General features: G+C 39.1%; 1 non-coding gene across 1 annotated transcript; it reads right to left on the reverse strand.

Annotated features, from left to right (window-relative positions):
• Positions 1 to 108, reverse strand: LOC148555017 (small nucleolar RNA R71). The gene has a single exon (XR_015886974.1). It is a non-coding gene; the product is annotated as a small nucleolar RNA R71 (small nucleolar RNA).
• Between the last annotated feature and the right edge of the window lie 20,176 nt (positions 109 to 20,284).

Below are 20,284 nucleotides of genomic sequence, written 5' to 3' on the forward strand. Positions count from 1 at the left end.
AAGCTTAGAGTGGAAGTCTAAACCTTTAGACAGAAGGATGGTGAGTCCCTCTATGAAGCTTGGGAAAGATACAAGCAATTGATCAGAAGGTTCCCTTCTGACATGCTTTCAGAATGGAGCATCATAGGAATATTCTATGATGGTCTGTCTGAACTATCCAAGATTTCATTGGATACCTCGGTTGGAGGATCTCTTCATCTGAAGAAAACGCCTGCAGAAGCTCAGGAACTCATTGAAATGGTTGCAAATAACCAATTCATGTACACTTCTGAAAGGAATCCTGTGAATAATGGGATAGCTCAGAAGAAAGGAGTTCTTGAGATTGATACTCTGAATACCATATTGGCTCAGAATAAAATACTGACCCAATAAGTCAATATGATTTCTCAGAGTCTGTCTGGAATGCAAGCAGCAACAGGCAGTACTAAGGAAGCTTCCTCTGAAGAAGAAGCTTATGATCTTGAGAACCCAGCAATGGAAGAGGTGAATTACATGGGAGAACCCTATGGAAACACCTATAACCCTTCATGGAGAAATCATCCAAATCTCTCATGGAAGGATCAACAGAGACCTCAACAAGGTTTCAACAACAATAATGGTGGAAGAAACAGGTTTAGCAATAGCAAGCCTTTTCCATCATCTTCTCAGCAACAAACAGAGAATTCTAAGCAGAGCCACTCTGACTTAGCAACCATTGTCTCTGATCTAATCAAAACCACTCAAAGTTTTATGACTGAAACAAGGTCCTCTATTAGAAATTTGGAGGCACAATTGGGTCAGCTGAGTAAGAAAATTACTGAACTTTATCCTAGCACTCTCCCTAGCAATACAGAAGAGAATCCAAAAAGAGAGTGCAAGGCCATAACCACATCTCACATGGCCGAACATGGAGAGGAGGAAGAGGCAGCGATTCCCACTGAGGAAGACCTCAATGGACGCCCACTGACCTCCATGGAGTTCCCTAAAGAGGAACCATGGGAATATGAGGCTCACACTGAGACCATAGAGATTCCATTGAATTTACTTTTGCCATTCATGAGCTCTGATGAGTATTCTTCCTCTGAAGAGGATGAAGATGTTACTGAAGAGCAAGTTGCTAAGTACCTTGGATCAATCATGAAGCTAAATGCCAAGTTGTTTGGTAATGAGACTTGGGAGGATGAACCTCCATTACTCATCAAAGAACTGGATGACTTGACTAGGCAGAGATTACCTCTGAAGAGACAGGACCCTGGAAAGTTCTCTATCCCTTGTACCATAGGCACCATGACCTTTGAGAAGGCTTTGTGTGACCTAGGGTCAAGCATAAACCTTATGCCTCTCTCTGTAATGGAGAAGCTAGGGATCATTGAGGTACAAGCTGCAAGAATCTCACTGGAGATGGCAGACAATTCAAAGAAACAGGCTTATGGACTTGTAGAGGATGTCTTGGTAAAGGTTGAAGACCATTACATCCCTGCTGATTTCATAATCCTAGAGACTAGAAAGTGTATGGATGAATCCATCATCCTTGGCAGACCCTTCCTAGCCACAGCAAAAGCTGTGATTGAGAGGAGAATTGATCATTCAAGTGAATGAAGACTCCCTTGTGTTTAAAGCTCAAGGATATCCCTCTATAACCATGGAGAGGAAGCATGAAGAGCTTCTCTCAATACAGAGTCAAACAGAGCCCCCACAGTCAAACTCTAAGTTTGGTGTTGGGAGGCCACAACTAAACTCTAAGTTTGGTGTTGAACCCTCACATTCAAACTCTAAGTTTGGTGTTGAGAGGTTCCAACATTGCTCTGAACATCTGTGAGGCTCCATGAGAGCCCACTGTCAAGCTATTGACATTAAAGAAGCGCTTGTTGGGAGGCAACCCAATCGTTACTATTCTATGATAATTTTCTATTTTCTATTTTCTATTTTCTATTTTCTATTTTATGTTTTGCACGCCACTTAGTGCAGGGATGAGATATCCTTGACACCTCAGGATCTGTGGACCCCACAGGATCCCCACCTACCCCACCACTCTCTCTCTTCTTCACCCATTAACCAATCACCTCAATACCTCTTCCCCAAAAACCCCTCACCTATCAAATCCCACCATTCTCTTCACCGCTCACATCCATCCTTCATAAAACCCCACCTACCTCACCATTCAAATTCAAACCACTTTCCCTCCCAAACCCACCCTCTATGGCCGAACCATACACACCCCTCTCACCCTATATAAACCCATCTTCACTCCTTCATTTTCATAAACACCACTTCTCCCCCTTGGCCGAAACACAAGGCCCACTCCATCTCCTCTATTTCTTCTTCTTCTACTCTCTTCTTTCTTCTTTTGCTCGAGGATGAGCAACATTCTAAGTTTGGTGTGGTAAAAGCTAAAGCTTTTTGTTTTTCCATAACCATTTATGGCACCAAAGGTCGGAGAAACCTCTAGAAAGAGGAAAGGGAAGGCAAAAGCTTCCACCTCCGAGTCATGGGAGATGGAGAGATTCCTCTCAAGGGTGCATCAAGACCACTTCTATGAAGTTGTGGCCAAGAAGAAAGTGATCCCCGATGTCCCTTTTAAGCTCAAAAAGGGCGAATATCTGGAGATCCGACATGAGATCCGAAGAAGAGGTTGGGAAGTTCTCACCAACCCCATTCAACAAGTCAGAATCTTAATGGTTCAAGAGTTCTATGCCAATGCATGGATCACCAAGAACCACAATCAAAGTGTGAACCCGGACCCTAAGAATTGGCTTACAATGGTCCGAGGGAAATACTTAGACTTTAGTCCAGAAATGTAAGGTAGGCATTCAACTTGCCCATGATGCAAGGAGATGCACACCCCTACACTAGAAGGGTTAACTTTGATCAAAGGTTGGACCAAGTCCTCATAGACATATGTGAAGAGGGCGCTCAATGGAAGAGAGATTCAAGAGGGAAGCCGGTTCAACTAAGAAGGCATGACCTCAAGCCCGTGGCTAGGGGATGGTTGGAGTTCATCCAACGCTCAATCATTCCCACTAGCAACCGGTCCGAAGCTACTATAGACCGGGCTATCATGATACATAGCATCATGATTGGAGAGGAAGTGGAAGTTCATGAGGTTATATCCCAAGAACTCTACAAGGTGGTGGACAAGTCCTCTCCTTTGGCAAGGTTAGCCTTCCCTCATCTCATTTGTCACCTTTACAATTCGGTTGGAATTGACATAGAGGGAGACATTCTCATTGATGAGGACAAACCCATCACTAAGAAAAGGATGGAGAAAACAAGAGAACCTCATCAAGAGCATGAGGAAATTCCTCATCATGAATTCCCTGAGATGCCTCAAGGGATGCATCTTCCTCCACAAAACTATTGGGAGCAAATCAACACCTCCCTAGGAGAATTAAGTTCCAACATGGGACAACTAAGGGTGGAGCACCAAGAGCATTCCATCCTCCTCCATGAAATTAGAGGAGATCAAAAAACCATGAGAGAGGAGCAACAAAGGCAAGGAAGAGACATTGAGGATCTCAAGCACTCCATAAGATCTTCAAGAGGAAGAACAAGCCGTCATCACTAAGGTAGACCCGTTCTTTAACTTCCTTGTTCTTTATTTTCCTGTTTTTCGAAAATTATGCTTTATGTTTATCTATGTTTGTGTCTTTATTACATGATCATTAGTGTCTATGCCTTAAAGCTATGAAAATGAATCCATCACCTTTCTTAAATGAAAAATGTTTTCAATTGAAAAAGAAAAAGAAGTGCATGAATTTCAAATTTTAAAACAGTTTAATTATCTCGATGTGGCGGCAATACTATTGTCTTTCTGAATGAATGCTTGAACAGTGCATATTTTTGAATTTGTTGATTCATGAATGTTAAAATTGTTGGCTCTTGAAAGAATGATGGAAAAGGAGAAATGTTATCTGATGATCTGAAAAATCATAAAATTGATTCTTGAAGCAAGAAAAAGCAGTGAAATGCTTGCAAAAAAAAAAGCAAGAGGAAAAAGCCAATACCCCTTTAAACCAAAAGGCAAGGGTGATAAAAAGGATCCAAGGCTTTGAGCATCAGTGGATAGGAGGGCCCACAGGAATAAAATCCTGGCCTAAGCGGCTAAACCAAGCTATCCCTAACCATGTGCTTGTGGCGTGAAAGTGTCAAGTGAAAACTTGAGACTGAGCGGTTAAAGTCGTGGTCCAAAAGCAAAAAAAATGTGCTTAAGAACCCTGGACACCTCTAATTGGGGACTCTAGCAAAGCTGAGTCACAATCTGAAAAGGTTCACCTAGTTATGTGTCTGTGGCATTTATGTATCCGGTGGTAATACTGGAAAACAAAGTGCTTAGGGCCACGGTCAAGACTCATAAAGTAGTTGTGTTCAAGAATCAACATACTTCACTAGGAGAATCAATAACACTATCTGGATTCTGAGTTCCTATAGATGCCAATCATTCTGGACTTCAAGGGATAAAATGAGATGCCAAAACTATTCAGAAGCAAAAAGCTAAAAGCCCCGCTCATCTAATTAATACTGATCTTCATAGATATTTTTGGAATTCATTGTATATTCTCTTCTTTTTATCCTATTTTATTTTCAGTTGCTTGGGGACAAGCAACAATTTAAGTTTGGTGTTGTGATTAGCGGATAATTTATACGCTTTTTGGCATTGTTTTTAGTATGTTTTTAGTATATTTTAATTAGATTTTATTATATTTTTATTAGTTTTATTTAAAAATTATATTTCTGGACTTTACTATGAGTTTGTGTGTTTTTCTATGATTTCAGGTATTTTCTGGCTGAAATTGAGGGACCTGAGCAAAAATCTGATTCAGAGGCTGAAAAAGGACTGCAGATGCTGTTGGATTCTGACCTCCCTGCACTCAAAGTGGATTTTCTGGAGCCACAGAAGCTAAATTGGCACGCTCTTAATTGCGTTGGAAAGTAGACATTCTGAGCTTTCCATCAATATATAATAGTCCATACTTTGCTCGAGATTTGATGGCCCAAACAGGCGTTCCAAGTCAGCTCAAGAATTCTGGCGTTTAACTCCAAAACTGGCACAAAAGTTGGAGTTAAACGCCCAAACTGGCACAAAAGCTGGCGTTTAACTCCAAGAAAATTCTCCACATATGAAAGCTTCAATGCTCAGCCCAAGCAAATACCAAGTGGGCCCGAAAAAAGATTTCTGCATTAATTACCTATTTCTGTAACCCTAGGCTACTAGTTTTCTATAAATAGGACCTTTTGCTATTGTATTTATACACATCTGGGGACGTTTAGTCCTTAGACCTTTGAGGCTGGCCATTCGGCCATGCTTACACTATTTGTTCTTATGTATTTTCAACGGTGGAGTTTCTACACACCATAGATTAAGGTGTGGAGCTCTGCTGTTCTTCATGAAATAATACAAAGTACTATTGTTTTTCTATTCAACTCAAGTTTATTTCTTCTCCAAGATATTCATTCGTTCTTCAACTTGATGAATGTGATGATCCGTGACACTCATCATCATTCTCACCTATGAACGCGTGACTGACAACCACTTCCGTTCTACATGCAAACAAGCTTGAATGCATATTTCTTGGGTTTCTAATCTAAGATTGGAACCTTCGTGGTATAGGCTAGAATTAATGGCAACCATTCCTGAGATCCAGAACGTCTAAACCTTGTCTTTGGTATTCTGAGTAGGATTTGGGAAGGAATGACTGTGACGAGCTTTAAACTCGCGATTGTGGGGCGTGTGACAGACGCAAAAGGATCAATGGATCCTATTCCGACATGATCGAGAACCGACAGCTGATTAGCCGATGTTGTGACAAAGCATCAGGACCATTTTCACTGAGAGGACGGGATGTAGCCATTGACAACGGTGATGCCCAACATAAAGCTTGCCATGGAAAGGAGTATGAATGATTGGAAGAAGGCAATAGGAAAGCAGAGGTTCAAGGAGAACAAAGCATCTTCATACGCTATCTGAAATCCACCAATGAATTACATAAGTATCCCTATCTTTATTTTATGTTTATTTTCATCACCTTAAACTCCATAACTATTTGAATCTGCCAGATTGAGATTTACAAGATGACCATAGCTTGCTTCAAGCCGACAATCTCCGTGGGATCGACCCTTACTCACGTAAGGTTTATTACTTGGACGACCCAGTGCACTTGTTGGTTAGTTGTGCGGAATTGTGACAAAGTGTGATTCACGTTTGAGAGCTCGAAGTCTTTGGCGCCATTGTTGATGATTACAATTTCGTGCACCATCGATCCCACGGAGATTGTTGGTTTGAAGCAAGCTATGGTCACCTTGTAAATCTTAGTCAGGCAGATTCATTTGGTTATGGAGATTTGATAATTAAAATATAATTAAAATATAAAATAGGATAGAAATACTTATGTAATTTATTGGTGAGAATTTCAGATAAGCGTATGGCAATGCTTTTATTCCTTCTGAACCTCTGCTTTCCTACTGCTTTCATCCAATCATTCATACTCCTTTCCATGGCAAGCTGTATATTAGGCATCACCGTTGTCAATGGCTACATCCCGTCCTCTCAGTAAAAATGGTCCAAATGCGCTGTCACCGCACGACTAATCATCTGTCGGTTCTCGATCATGTTGGAATAGGATCCATTGATCCTTTTACGTCTGTCACTACGCCCAACACTCGCGAGTTTGAAGCTCGTCACAGTCATCCCTTCCCATATCCTACTCGGAATACCACAGACAAGGTTTAGACTTTCTGGATCTCAAGAATGGCCGCCAATAATTATAGCCTATACCACGAAGACTCTGATCGTAAATCAGGGGGCTAAGAGATATGCATTCAAGCTTGCTTTCATGTAGAATGAAAGTGTTTGTCAGGCACGCGTTCATAAGTGAGAATGGTGATGAGCGTCACATAATCATCACATTCATCATGTTTTTGGTTGAAAATGAAAATCTTAGAATAAGAATAAGCTTGAATTGAATAGAAAAGCAGTAGTACTTTGCATTAATTCATGAGGAACAGCAGAGCTCCACACCTTAATCTATGTGGTGTAGAAACTCCACCGTTGAAAATGCATAAGTGAAAATAGGGTAGACATGGCCGAGTGGCCAGCCTCCCATGGAGGTCTAGAGATCTAAAAATGATCAAAAGATGTGAAATAAATCACTAAAAGTAGTTTTTATACTAAACTAGTAACTAGGGTTTACAGAAATGAGTAAATGATACAGAAATCTACTTTTGGGCCCACTTGGTGTGTGCTTGGGCTGAGCATTGAAGCTTTCACATGTAGAGGTATTCCTTGGAGTTAAACGCCAGTTTGTAACCTGTTTCTGGCATTTAACTCTGCTTTGCAACCTGTTTCTGGCGTTTAACTCCAGAATAGGGTAGAAAGCTGGCGTTGAACGCCAGTTTGCGTCATCTAAAATCCGGCAAAGTATGGACTATTATATATTTCTGGAAATCCCTGGATGTCTACTTTCCAACACAATTGAGAGCGCGCTATTTGGACTTCTGAAGCTCCAGAAAATCCACTTTGAGTGCAGGGAGGTCAGAATCCAACAGCATCTGCAGTCCTTCTTCAGCCTCTGAATCTGATTTTTGCTCAAGTCCCTAAATTTCAGCCAGAAATTACCTGAAATCACAGAAAAATACACAAACTCATAGTAAAGTTCAGAAATATGATTTTTATTTAAAAACTAATAAAAATATACTAAAAACTAACTAAATCATTCTAAAAACTATGTAAAAACAATGCCAAAAAGCGTATAAATTATCTGCTCATCAATACACTATCTTAAGCTAACCAAAGATTCAAATAGGACAATTAATTATTTTTCCACTTAAGGCTAGTGATGTGGTAATATAAAGAAAAATTGGGGGTTAAAAAGGCTCAAAGTGGCAAACAAAGGCAAATGAAATGGTAGGCTATTTAGGATAAGTGAGCTATAATCAAATGATGGCCTTAATCACATAAATGCATGAATATACACTAAATAATGGACATATAGAATGGAACAAACCAAGATTGCAATCATAGAGAAGAAAACACACAAGAATCAAAATCATGGTTAAATAATATAACCATATAATTAGGCTCAAAATCTCACAGGTTGTGTGTTCTTAGCTCTAAAACTATGTTCCAAATTAAAATATTCAAACAAGTTTAACAAAATTTTTAATTCAAATTAGTGAAATGCTATAAAATAATATCTTGAAAAAGGATTTATCACTTCAACCAAGTAGTACATACATGCAAGCAACTACTACCATGCAAATTATCCTATCTAACAAAAGAAAAATAAGATATTGGTGTTAAGAGAGAGATGTTACCTTCAGAAGTCAGGTACTGACCTCCCCATACTTAAGGCTTGGCACGGTCCTCCGTGCCATCAGTGATGAGCAAACTGGGGTTGGGAGCATCACTTCCACCATCCAGCTCGTCATGACTCTCCATGCTGGCATGTGAAGTGGAGACTGGGGTATCGGTCTCTTCCGGAGGTGGGTGAATACTAACAATGAGCTCCTTCCAATAAGTGTATCAGCGCTTGTTGCGGCACTCTATTTGCTCAATCCGCCGGCCATGCCGGTCTAGTCTCTCAAGGATCTAAAGTAGCAACTGATTGTTGGATGGTGGTGATGCCTGATAAACCACTATTTTATGGTTTATCTTGTGCTAATTTGAGTGGTTTTTATCAAGCCTTTACACACTTATTCATACAATTTGCATGTTTTACATTTTTCTTCCTAATTTTGTGCTATGATTGAAAACATGCTTCTTTAGCCTTAAAATTGCTAATTATTAATCCTCTCTTATTACCATTCGATACCTTGATATGTGTGTTAAGTGTTTTCAGGGTTTATAGGGCAGGAATGATTTAGAGGATGGAAAGGAAGCATGCAAAAGTGGAAGGAATACAAGAAATTGAAGGAATTGCTAAGCTGTCCAACCTGACCTCTTCGTACTTAACTGACCATAACTTGAGCTACAAAGATCCAAATGAGGTGGTTCCAATTGCGTTGGAAAGCTAACATCCGGATCTTCGAAATGATATATAATTTTCCATCGTTTCCCTAAGGATAGGTGATGCACACGCGTGCATCACACGCACACATTGCATCTGCGAAAATCAGCGTATCAGAATTCGCCCCCAGCGATTTCTGGGCTGTTTTTGGCCCAGTTCTCGATCCAAAAAAACAGACTAGAGGCCGTAGAGTGGAGGAATGAAGACAACTGCTCATTATTTATAATTTAGATTTTAGATGTAGATTAGGTTTTAGGATTCCTAGTTTTATGCTATTGAGTTGAGTTGGATATTACTACCTCCGTGAAGTCTTTATTATTCTAGTTTGTTTCCTATTTCCTTACTCCTTTAATTTCCATTTATCTTATTCACGAGTTACATATGAATATTTCTGATTTTTGGATTTAGTAATGCAAAGAATAATTTTCCATTTAATTTCATTATCTGTTTGCTTGCTTCCAATTAATTTGATTATTATGTCTTCTTTCTACCCCTTGTATGTGTATGTGAAATTGGCATCCATGTCAATGGAGTAGACTCCCAACCTGGCTTTGGAGTATTTGGAGACCCTTGAGTTGGAAGACTCAAGAGTTAAATTATAATTGGAAGTTGTTGGCTGGCTCTCTGGCCACTAACCTAATCATTCCCAAGGGAGAGGATTAGGACTTGTGAATAGAAGTTGGCTCAACTAACTTGACTTTCCTTTATTCAGTAATGGATGACTAAGTAGAACAACAACCTTTTACTATTAATCTTGGGAAATCCAATAAGGGTAGAACTTCCGATTGATCTTCTCCTGGCCAAGGCTTTTTAATTTAATTACATAAAACCTCTCGTTCATTTTCATTGCTTTAAATTATAATTATTTATTTTTCCATTCTCCAACTCTAAAAATTCTCAGAAAAACCCATAACCAATAATAACACACTTTCCTGCAATTTCTTGAGAGACGACTCGAGGTTTAAATACTTCGGTTATTAATTTTATTGGGTTTGCTTTAGTGACAACTAAAACTTTTGTACGAAAAGATTCTCTGTTGGTTTAGAAACTATACTAGCAACGAGAACTTATTTGTGAAATTCTTTACTAGCAAAAATCCGACCGTCAAAATGGCGCCGTTGCCGGGGAGTTGCAAACGTGTGCCTTATTATTGGTTATTGTAAATATTTGCTTTTTTTTTCTTTGTTAGTGTTTCTAGTTTTAGGAGTTTATTTTTATTAATTTTTATTAGTTTTTATTTTTACTTGCTACTATGAACTTTCACCCCTTTGGCTATGAGTTTAGTCACAACTATGTTGCAGGAAGAGGAAACTATAATGAGAATATGCATCGAGGTTGGAACAATCAGAGATAGGAGGAGCCACAAGAATTTGATCAACCCTCTTGGCAACAACCTCCTCCAACTTACTATGAGCAAGAGCTATTCCAAGGTCCATACCAAGACAATGGATATGGTAGACCCCCTTGTAGTTACCAACAAGCTCCACCATATGCCTATGACCCCCTCCTCAACATAGCTTTGAACCACCATACTCACAAGCCCCTTTTCACCATTCACTTCCATATGACCCTAATCCTTACCCACCATACCAAGAGCCTTACGAGCCATACTTCCAGAACAACCACCTCAATATATACCATCTCTATATCCTTATCAAGATGAACTACCTTCCTATCATGAGCCCTTTCTCCCAACAAATGAACCCTCCTATCCACCCCAACCTCCATTGGATAACAACACTATTAGTGTTATTCACCAAAGACAAAAGACCATGGAGAACACACTTAACTCTACCTTAAACGGTCTGACCTTTGCTTTACAAGCTCTCACCTCACAGATTGGATCATTGAATACCCCCAACAATCAACCCTCAAGCTCTAGTGCACTTCCTTTTCAACCACATAATGATCTTTCCATCCCATCACCACCCTCCATGGAAGAGCACCCACATCCATCAATCCAAGAGCAGCATGATCCCAATTATGCTACTAACACGAAAAAAGAGAGAAGGGATCGTCTTAGGGACAAAATGGATCTCATACTTCACAAGAAGCTAGAGGAGGCCCTAAAGGTGAAGGTAGTAGAGACCCTTGAGGAAAGTTGTCATGAAGGGGAAGACATCAAGGAGGAGTCTGATTTTGTACTAGAGCAAGTGGAGAAAGCCGAAATTATAGAAGAAAAGGAAGTGGTTGAAGACTTGGGAGATGCGGAACCTCCATGGGAAAGTCCAATCATAGAGCCTCCTTCCAAGGTGTTTGATGTTGATGTTGAGGAGGGTGTACAACCTTCGAGGCATATCATGGTTGAAGACTTTGCAGAGGTTGATCAAGAGATGGAGATTAAAGAAGAAGAAGCACAACCTCCCATGCCATTGGTAAGTAATGAAGAAAAGATTGAATTGGAAGAAAGCTACCAAGAGGAAGAGGTTGAAATTGAAGAAGCTTGCAAAGAGGTGGAAGTTGTCAAGGAAAAGCTCAAGGGAATGGAGCTGGAAATCACCTTACTAAAGTTGTCAGAAACCTCTCCCCAAAGCCATCACCATCCATTCCTTAATTCAACTGGGTAAATCTTTCATCACTAAGCTTAATTAGCCCACTTGAATATGCTATGGTTGAGATGGATGGGCAACTTAAAGCTCTTTGTGGCTATAAGAGCAAGCAGAAGATGGTTAGCGGTAGGAATTGTCATGCAAGGTTCAATATGGTTGTACGCTCCAAGTTGAAGTGCAAGGGTTGGTGTAAAGCTCGATTGAATGGGTCTAGGAAGTCGTTTGGGTACTTCAATGAGAATTCAGATTGCTTACCACCCGGTTGGAACAATGATGATCAACACAAAGACGGGTGCAAAAGCAAGGTTTGGGACCCCGGAATATATTCTGGCAATTAACACTCATAGGGCCTTGTCACTTGTTTTAACTTGCTTGAAGGATTTATGCAACTAGTGTGGGATCCCGGAGGCTATTGGAATTACAAACACTGGTGGGGATTCCTGGATGAGTTCAAGCACAAACCTCCATGACAAGGAGCTCGCCAAATGTCCAACTTAAGGACACCAACTAAAAGTGCTAGGTGGGAGACAACCCACCATGGTATGATCGTTCTTTTTCAGTCTTAGTTTTATTTTATTTTATTTTATTCTTAGTTTTATTTTATTCTATTTTTCTTAGTGTTCATTCATAATGTCTGCATCAGCATCTACATTTTGTATTCTGCATACTGCATAAAAAGGGGGGGGGGATCGATGCGCAAGCGTCTATGACACGCACGCGTCGTATGTGTATGCATAACTAGGCAGAGAGTTCTGCTGGAATGACGCGGGAGATGTGCCTGGCGCACAGCCAACCCACGTGTACGCGTGCTTCACGCGTACGCGTCCCCTTCGTTTTCACCAATCCACGCGTACGCGTCCCTGACGCGTACGCGTGAAAAGAAAAATCAGCGTAATAAGGAAACTGAACAGAGAGTTGTGATGGTTTGGGGCTGGCACTGTGCTAGAGGCACAAAATCACCCACGCGTACGCGTCTCTGATGCGTGCGCGTCCTTTTGCTTTCACAACACCCACGCGTACGCGTCGCATGGCTGATACAGTTTTCACGCGTACGCGTGATGCCCGCGCGCGTGTCATGTCCCGTTTTTCATTCCTTTCTCCTTTCTTCTCTCTTTTCTCCTTCTTTCTTTCTCTTTTCTTACCCTCTTCTCCTTCATTTCTTCAACTTCTCATCCCTATTCTTTTCCATTCTATTTTACTTAATTTATTTGTACACTTTCATTCATTGCATTTTAATTTTGTGCATATTTTTATTTTCTTTTCTAAATTTATTATTTTTTTATTGGTGTTAAATTTTCTTATTCAACTGTTACATCTTTTCCTGAATTATTCTGGTGCTTCATGACTTATTTTATTCTGATTGGATATTATTATTCATAAGTCAATGCTATTCTTTTATGATACTTGCATTTCATTTGCATTGATATACACTTATACTATCTTGCATTACCCACTCCCTCTCCCCCATTTGTTGCAATTTTTGTACTATTGATATGCCATTTGCTTCTACTATTTTGCCATTTGCTTCTACTATTTTCTCACTTGCATGTTGTAGCTACCATTTAATTGAGACCCCATTATTTGGCATTAACCCACCTATACTTTATTTATTTTCTTATCTCTATTTCTGGGTTACTTTTCTTCTTTTTCCTCTTCTTTCAGGATGGCCACCGAGAAGGGAAAAGAAAAGCTTCTTAATAGGGCAACAGAGAAGTCCATCTACACAATCTATGGAGAAAAGCATCAGTTGGAGCGACCCGTCCACTTGCATATCTTAGCATGCACCGAGGACGGTGCAATCTTTAAGTGTGGGAAGGTCGATACCGACTTCCATGGGTTAGTTACTTCCTTTTTCAAACACCAATGTTAATTTGTTAGTTGTTGCATTTGCATGTTTGTTTAATTTTGTGCATATTTTACCACTACTTGATTAAAGTAATGAGTTTCTTTTCAAGACCCCATTTTATAGCATTTCACTAATTTAAATTAAAACTTTTTTGTTAAACTTGTTTGAAGACTGTAAATTGGAACATGAATTATAGCTAAGAACACACAACCTGTGAGATTTGAGCTTAATAACATGGTTACATTATTTAACCATAATATTTTATTCTTGTGTGTTTTCTTCTCTATGATTGTAATCTATATTTTGTTCCATTCTATATGTCCATTGTTTAGTATATTTACATGCTTGCATATGATTGAGGCCATCATTTGTTATCAGCTCACTTATCCCAAATAGCCTACCCTTTCAATCACCTTTGTTTACCATCTTGAGCCTTTTAATCCCCTTTGTTCTATATTTTACCACATCACTAGCCTTAAGCAGAAAAATAATTAACTACCCCAATTGAATCTTTGGTTAGCTTAAGATAGAGATTGTGTGCCAATTAAGTGTGGAGAATTGTGGGAACTTGGGTTGATGAAAGTGTACAGTGTTTCATTGACAAAATATTGGGAATTTGGGTGCCTACTCATGTGAAAAAAAATCATATACATTGATATGTTATGTTTGCTTTCATGTTTACCATAAAAAAATATATATTCAAATAAATAAGTAATTAAATAAGGGGACAAAATTATCCAAATGTTAAGTTTAATAAAAGATCAATGCATATGTGAAAAAAATTAAAGAAATATTTGGTACTTGAGTATGTGAAATATGCAAAAGTGAAAATTTTGGGTAGCTAGGCATGATTTTAGAGTTACATAGAGAGTGTGTGTGTGTGTGTTAGGTAAGAGATTAGGTTAGTCAAAGATTCATATTATAGCTCACTTGGCCATACATATATCCTCACTCTTACTTTAGCCCCATTACAACCTCGGAAAGACCTCATGATGTTTGCATTGGTATACTAAATTTTTGTTGATTGGTTAGATGAAGAACAAAGTTTAGAAAGCATGACTAGAGAAAAGTAGAGTGATCAACCCTAGACACATGAGCGATTAGAGTGCATATACACTACCAGTGAGGGTTCAATGCTTGATTCTATGTTCCCTGCTTTCATAAGCTATCTTCTTACAAGTTTACTTGTCTCTTATTTTGTGATTTGAATTAGTGGAATCTGATTTATGTTTGTCTTGGAGAATTTGTTTACTTTTAACCAAGTAGGTAGAAGTATTTTTGCATGAAGCTGCATTCATAAGTTTTACCATTCCTCTTCACTCCTTTAGTTCTCTTGAGCTTAGCATGAGGACATGCTAATGTTTAAGTGTGGGGAGATTGATAAACCACTATTTTATGGTTTATCTTGTGCTAATTTGAGTGGCTTTTGTCAAGCCTTTACACACTTATTCATACAATTCGCATGTTTTACATTTTCCTTCCTAATTTTGTGCTATGATTGAAAACATGCTTCTTTGGCCTTAAAATTGCTAATTATTAATCCTCTCTTATTACCATTCGATGCCTTGATATGTGTGTTAAGTGTTTTCAGGGTTTATAGGGTAGGAATGGCTTAGAGGATGGAAAAGAAGCATGTAAAAGTGGAAGGAATACAAGAAATTGAAGGAATTGCTAAGCTGTCCAGTCTGACCTCTTTGTACTTAACTGACCATAACTTGAGCTACAGAGGTCCAAATGAGGCGGTTCTAGTTGAGTTGAAACTCTAACATTCGGGGCTTCGAAATGATATATAATTTGCCATAGTTTCTCTGAGGATAGACAACGCGCACGCGTGCATCATGCGCACGCGTCGCATCTGCGAAAATCAGCGTATCAAAATTCGCCCCCAGCGATTTCTCAGCTATTTTTGGTCCAGTTCTCGGCCCAGAAAACACAAATTAGAGGCCGCAGAGTGGAGAATGAAGACTTCAAAATTTAGGTTTTAGATGTAGATTCTAGAGAGAGATCCTCTCTCTAGGTTTTAGGAGTCTTAGTTTTATGCTATTGAGTTGAGTTGGATATTACTACCTCCGTGAAGTCTTTATTATTCTAGTTTGTTTCCTATTTCCTTACTCCTTTAATTTCCATTTATCTTATTCACGATTTACATATGAATATTTCTGATTTTAGGATTTAGTAATGCAAAGAATAATTTTCCATTTAATTTTATTATCTGTTTGCTTGCTTCCAATTAATTTGATTATTATGTCTTCTTTCTACCCCTTGTATGTGTATGTGAAATTGGCATCCATGTCAAAGGAGTAGACTCCCAACCTGGCTTTGGAGTTGATTAATATTTGAAGACCCTTGAGTTGGAAGACTCAAGAGTTAAATTGTAATTAGAGTTGTTGGCTGGCTTTCTGGCCACTAACCTACTTCTTCCCAAGGGAGAGGATTAGGACTTGTGAATAGAAGTTGGCTCAACTAACTTGACTTTTCTTTATTCAGTAAGGGATGACCAAGTAGAACAATAACCTTTTACTATTAATCTTGGGAAATCCAATAAGGATAGAACTTTCGATTGATCTTCTCCTGGCCAAGGCTTTTTAATTTAATTACATAAAACCTCTCGTTCATTTTCATTGCTTTAAATTATAATTATTTATTTTCCCATTCTCCAACTCTAAAAATTCTCAGAAAAACCCATAACCAATAATTACACACTTCCTTGCAATTTCTTGAGAGACGACCCGAGGTTTAAATACTTCGGTTATTAATTTTATTGGGTTTGCTTTAGTGACAACTAAAACTTTTGTACGAAAAGATTCTCTGTTGGTTTAGAAACTATACTAGCAACGAGAACTTATTTGTGAAATTTTTTACTAGAAAAAATCTGACTGTCAATGCCTGTGGTGTGGATGATGGTGGAGCGAAAGATGAAGGGATGTCTAAGGACGGGCCTGCATACTGGCTCACAGAAGGTGCTGGAGGTCTGATATACTTCCCATTCGGGACAAACTGATCATCCCTAGGGATCATGGCCTTCGTATCCCCAGCCCGATAGGAGACTCCCACTGCAGATACAAAATCTGTAACCAATGCGGGAAAAGATAGGTTGCCCGTGATCTGCACGTGTCCCATTGCCTGCCGGATGAGTCAGGGCAAATTGAGAGGTTGCTTTGTAAGAATGCACCAGACGAGAACAGCCATGTCAGTAGTGAATGTGGACTCATGAGTTTTTGGAAAGATGTAGTGGGACATGATCTGTGTCCACACACGAGCCTCCAAGGTAAGTGCTTGGGTGGATATGCTCTTGGGTCGAGCCCGGTGTAGTCTATAGATCCAGTTGCTGCCAGGTTGGGCGATGACTCCAAGAACATTGTCCTAGTCAAACTGGTATGTCTGGCACTCAAGCTGGGCCTTTTGATAGGCATCCAACCCTTCTGGGCTAGGTGGAAGATCCAATACTCTTTGAATGGCACCTTTGGAGACAGAGACTTGATTTTGACGAACATAGACAGACTGCAAGGTAGGCAAGTGAAAGTTGGAGTAGAATTCAACTACCCAAGAGAGATTGGCCTCTCGCGGCTGCCTCCTTAAGAATCCCCACTGTGTCCTTTCAATGCGAGGCACCACAAAGTCAACAAAATGCGTTGGAAGGATGAGAAGGTGCTCATTATTGTAGTTTCTCTCTGCTAAGATGGGGAACAACCGCTCACAGTAACGGTTAGTGAACTGTGCGGAATCCCGTGCAGGAAATGCCTTTTCTTCTTCATCAACTTTGATGGTCCTCTTCACCCGCTTAGTAGGTGGCTTGACGCTTGTAGATGGTTGCGCCTTAGCCAGTGCTCTTTTAGTTCCTCTATTCACCGGTATCTTGTCAGAAGCCTTCTCTTTTCCTCTCTTGGTGGCCATCCTGAAGAAGGAAGAAAGAGGAGGAATGTCAAATATAGACAACTAAAAATTGGAAAGAGGAAAGTCCAAAAATAATGAATGCCAAAGGAAAAGAGAATGTCTTAAATACATGGTAGCTACAACATGCATGGAAGACATCAATAAAAATCATGAAGGCATATCATAACAACTAGATGCAAGAGGGTTAAAAGCATGCAAGTAACAAGCATGAAAAGAATAGCTCAAGCATCAAGAGCAACATGAATAGTCACATGCAACAAAATAATGAGCACTTTTATGATGACAATTAATGAATAATATACTCAATACACATGGATTGCAAGAGTTGTGAAAAAGAGGCATTAAAGTTTAAGAATAAAATAGACAAGAATGCAAAATGCCATGAGAACTTTTTCAAAAACACTTGGTGTGTAATTTAAAAATAGGAATTAAGGTAATTAATCCAAGTGTATAGGAGACCCAAAATAAAATGTCAATTGTTAAAGTACTCCTCATAATATCCACAAGCTAAAATATAGCAAAATAATCACCCAAATAAAGCTCTAACACCAACATAAAAATACAAGATAAAAGAATGAGAATGAAATTATAAATAACTAAGCTAATATAAAATTGAAAATAAATAAAATAATCAAATGTAATAAATAAAAGAAGAATGAAAGAGTAGAAGAGAGGAAGAAAAGAAACCTTAAGAAGAAGATGAAAATAGGAAGATGAATAGGAGTAAGAATGAGAGAAGAGTAAGAAGGGAGGAAGAAAAGAAAAGCAAATTATAGCTGCCAGAGTTGGTGGTCTCCAGTGGTAGTCCGCCGGTGGTGGTGAGAGACGGGAGGAAGAAAGAAGTAAGAAGGAAGGAAGAAAGAAAGAAGAAAAATGAGGAAGAAGGAAGAATTAGGATTGGAGAGGGAAATAATGCAACAGGCAGCGCGTTGAATTAAGTGACGCAGTGTTTGCGACGCGTGCGCATCGCCCATGCGTACGTGTGGGTGGACAAAAGTTCAGGTGACGCATAAGCGTCCATCATGCGTACGCGTGACCACTGGCCGTGCTAGACGCACGGTTCCAGCCCCATGGCCGCACAACTCTCTGTTCAAAACACTACTTTACGCCGATTTTCATGCCACGCATACGCGTCCCTGACGCCTACGCGCGGATTGGCAAAATCGCAGGTGACACGTATGTGTGGGACATGCGTACGCGTGGGATGGCTTGTGTGCCAGGCATCCCTCCCGCACAGTTCCCGTGTAACTCTCTATTCAATTTCATAGAGAGCGTATACCTCCATATGACGCGTGCACGTCATTGACTGACGAACGGATTCCTGCTAGTTTAGAATTTTATAAAAATAATCACGTTGTAAGTATAGTTTCTAAACCAACAAAGAATCCTTTCGTACAAAAGTTTGGTTGTCACAAGTAACAAAACCCAATAAAATTTATAATCGAAGTATTTAAACCTCGGGTCGTCTTCTCAAAGAATTGCAGGGAAGGATGATTTATTATTGGTTATGGAAAAAATGTATATTTTTTGGTTTTTGAAATAGGGAACAGAAAAATAAACTGGCAAGAAAGTAATTTAATTATCATGAACACCATTGCAAGGTATAAGAACTAGAAATCCCATCCCAGTTATCCTTATCAGGTGTGATGAGAATTATTTATTGCTCCCACTTAGTTAACCCTTACTAAATAAAGAAAAGTCAAGTGGACTAATTAATCTGATTCCTCAAGTCCTACTCAACTCCTATGGAAAGACTAGCTTTAGAGGGATCTAAATCAATCAGCAATTTCCAATTTTCAATCAACTGCTGAGTTTGATAACTCAAGTATCACCAATTACTTAACCAAAGCAAAGGGGGGGGGGAATCTAAATTATTTATATCATAAATAGAATAAAACAATCATAAATCTGAAATACCTCAAATTGCGTTTAAGCATAAATTCAAATCAAACATGGAAAGGTTCATAAGCCAATTCGGCAACATAAGTAATTAACAAGTAAAAGCATTAGAATAAATAAAAGTAGAAGAGAAACATAAATTAAAGGAACATTGAACCTGGTATGAAAAAATAACCATAAAATAAGAGAAATCCTAATTCTAAAACCTAAGAGAGAAGAGAGAACCTCTCTCTCTTGAAAACTACATCTAAAACCTCAAAATTGTCAATTATCAATTCAATGTTCAATGAATGATTTGATTCCCTCATTCTCCAGCCTCTATTCTGTGTTTCTGGGCTTGGATTTGGGCCGAAAAGGCCCAGAAATCACTGGGGGCGACTTCTACAATTTTCTGCACGTGGCGTCCGTCACTCGTGCGCGTGGGTCACGCGTGCGCGTCATTTGGAGATTTTCCTTGCCATACGTACGCGTCAGTCACGCGTGCGCGTCATCCATGCGTGCGCGTCGCTGCCATTTTCTTCAAAACTCTATTTTGTGCATTCCTTCCATTTTTGCATGTTTCCTTTTTGTCCTCTAAGCCATTCCTGCCCTATGAAGCCTGAAAATACTTAACACACAGATCACGGCATCGAATGGTAATAAAGGATAATTAAAATTAATATTTTTAAGGCATAGGAAACATGTTTTCACATACATCACATAATAAGGAAGGAATTATAAAACCATGCAATTTATATAAATAAGTGGGTGAAGAATTTATAAAAACACTCAATTGAGCACAAGATGAATCATAAAATAGGGGTTTATCAACCTCCCCATACTTAAACATTAGCATGTCCTCATGCTAAATCCAAGAGAAAAGAGTGAAGGTAGAATGGTGGAATCTTATGCAATGCAATCTATTCTAAATGCAAGCTACCTAAATGAATCATGCAATTCTAATTATTATCCACTTATATATATAAAGCTTACATATGGTTAAATTGAGTAAAATTCTTTAAGGAAACATATATGCACAACAAAGGGCCAAGCCATGTTAAAATATGTTCACAATTAAGTTGAGTTAATTAAAAGAATTCACAAACTTGCAAGACAATCAATGATTAAACATGGAT

Source organism: Arachis ipaensis, chromosome B6, assembly GCF_059453495.1.
Source record: "Arachis ipaensis isolate K30076 ecotype BB chromosome B6, ASM5945349v1, whole genome shotgun sequence".
NCBI classification, from domain to species: domain Eukaryota; kingdom Viridiplantae; phylum Streptophyta; class Magnoliopsida; order Fabales; family Fabaceae; genus Arachis; species Arachis ipaensis.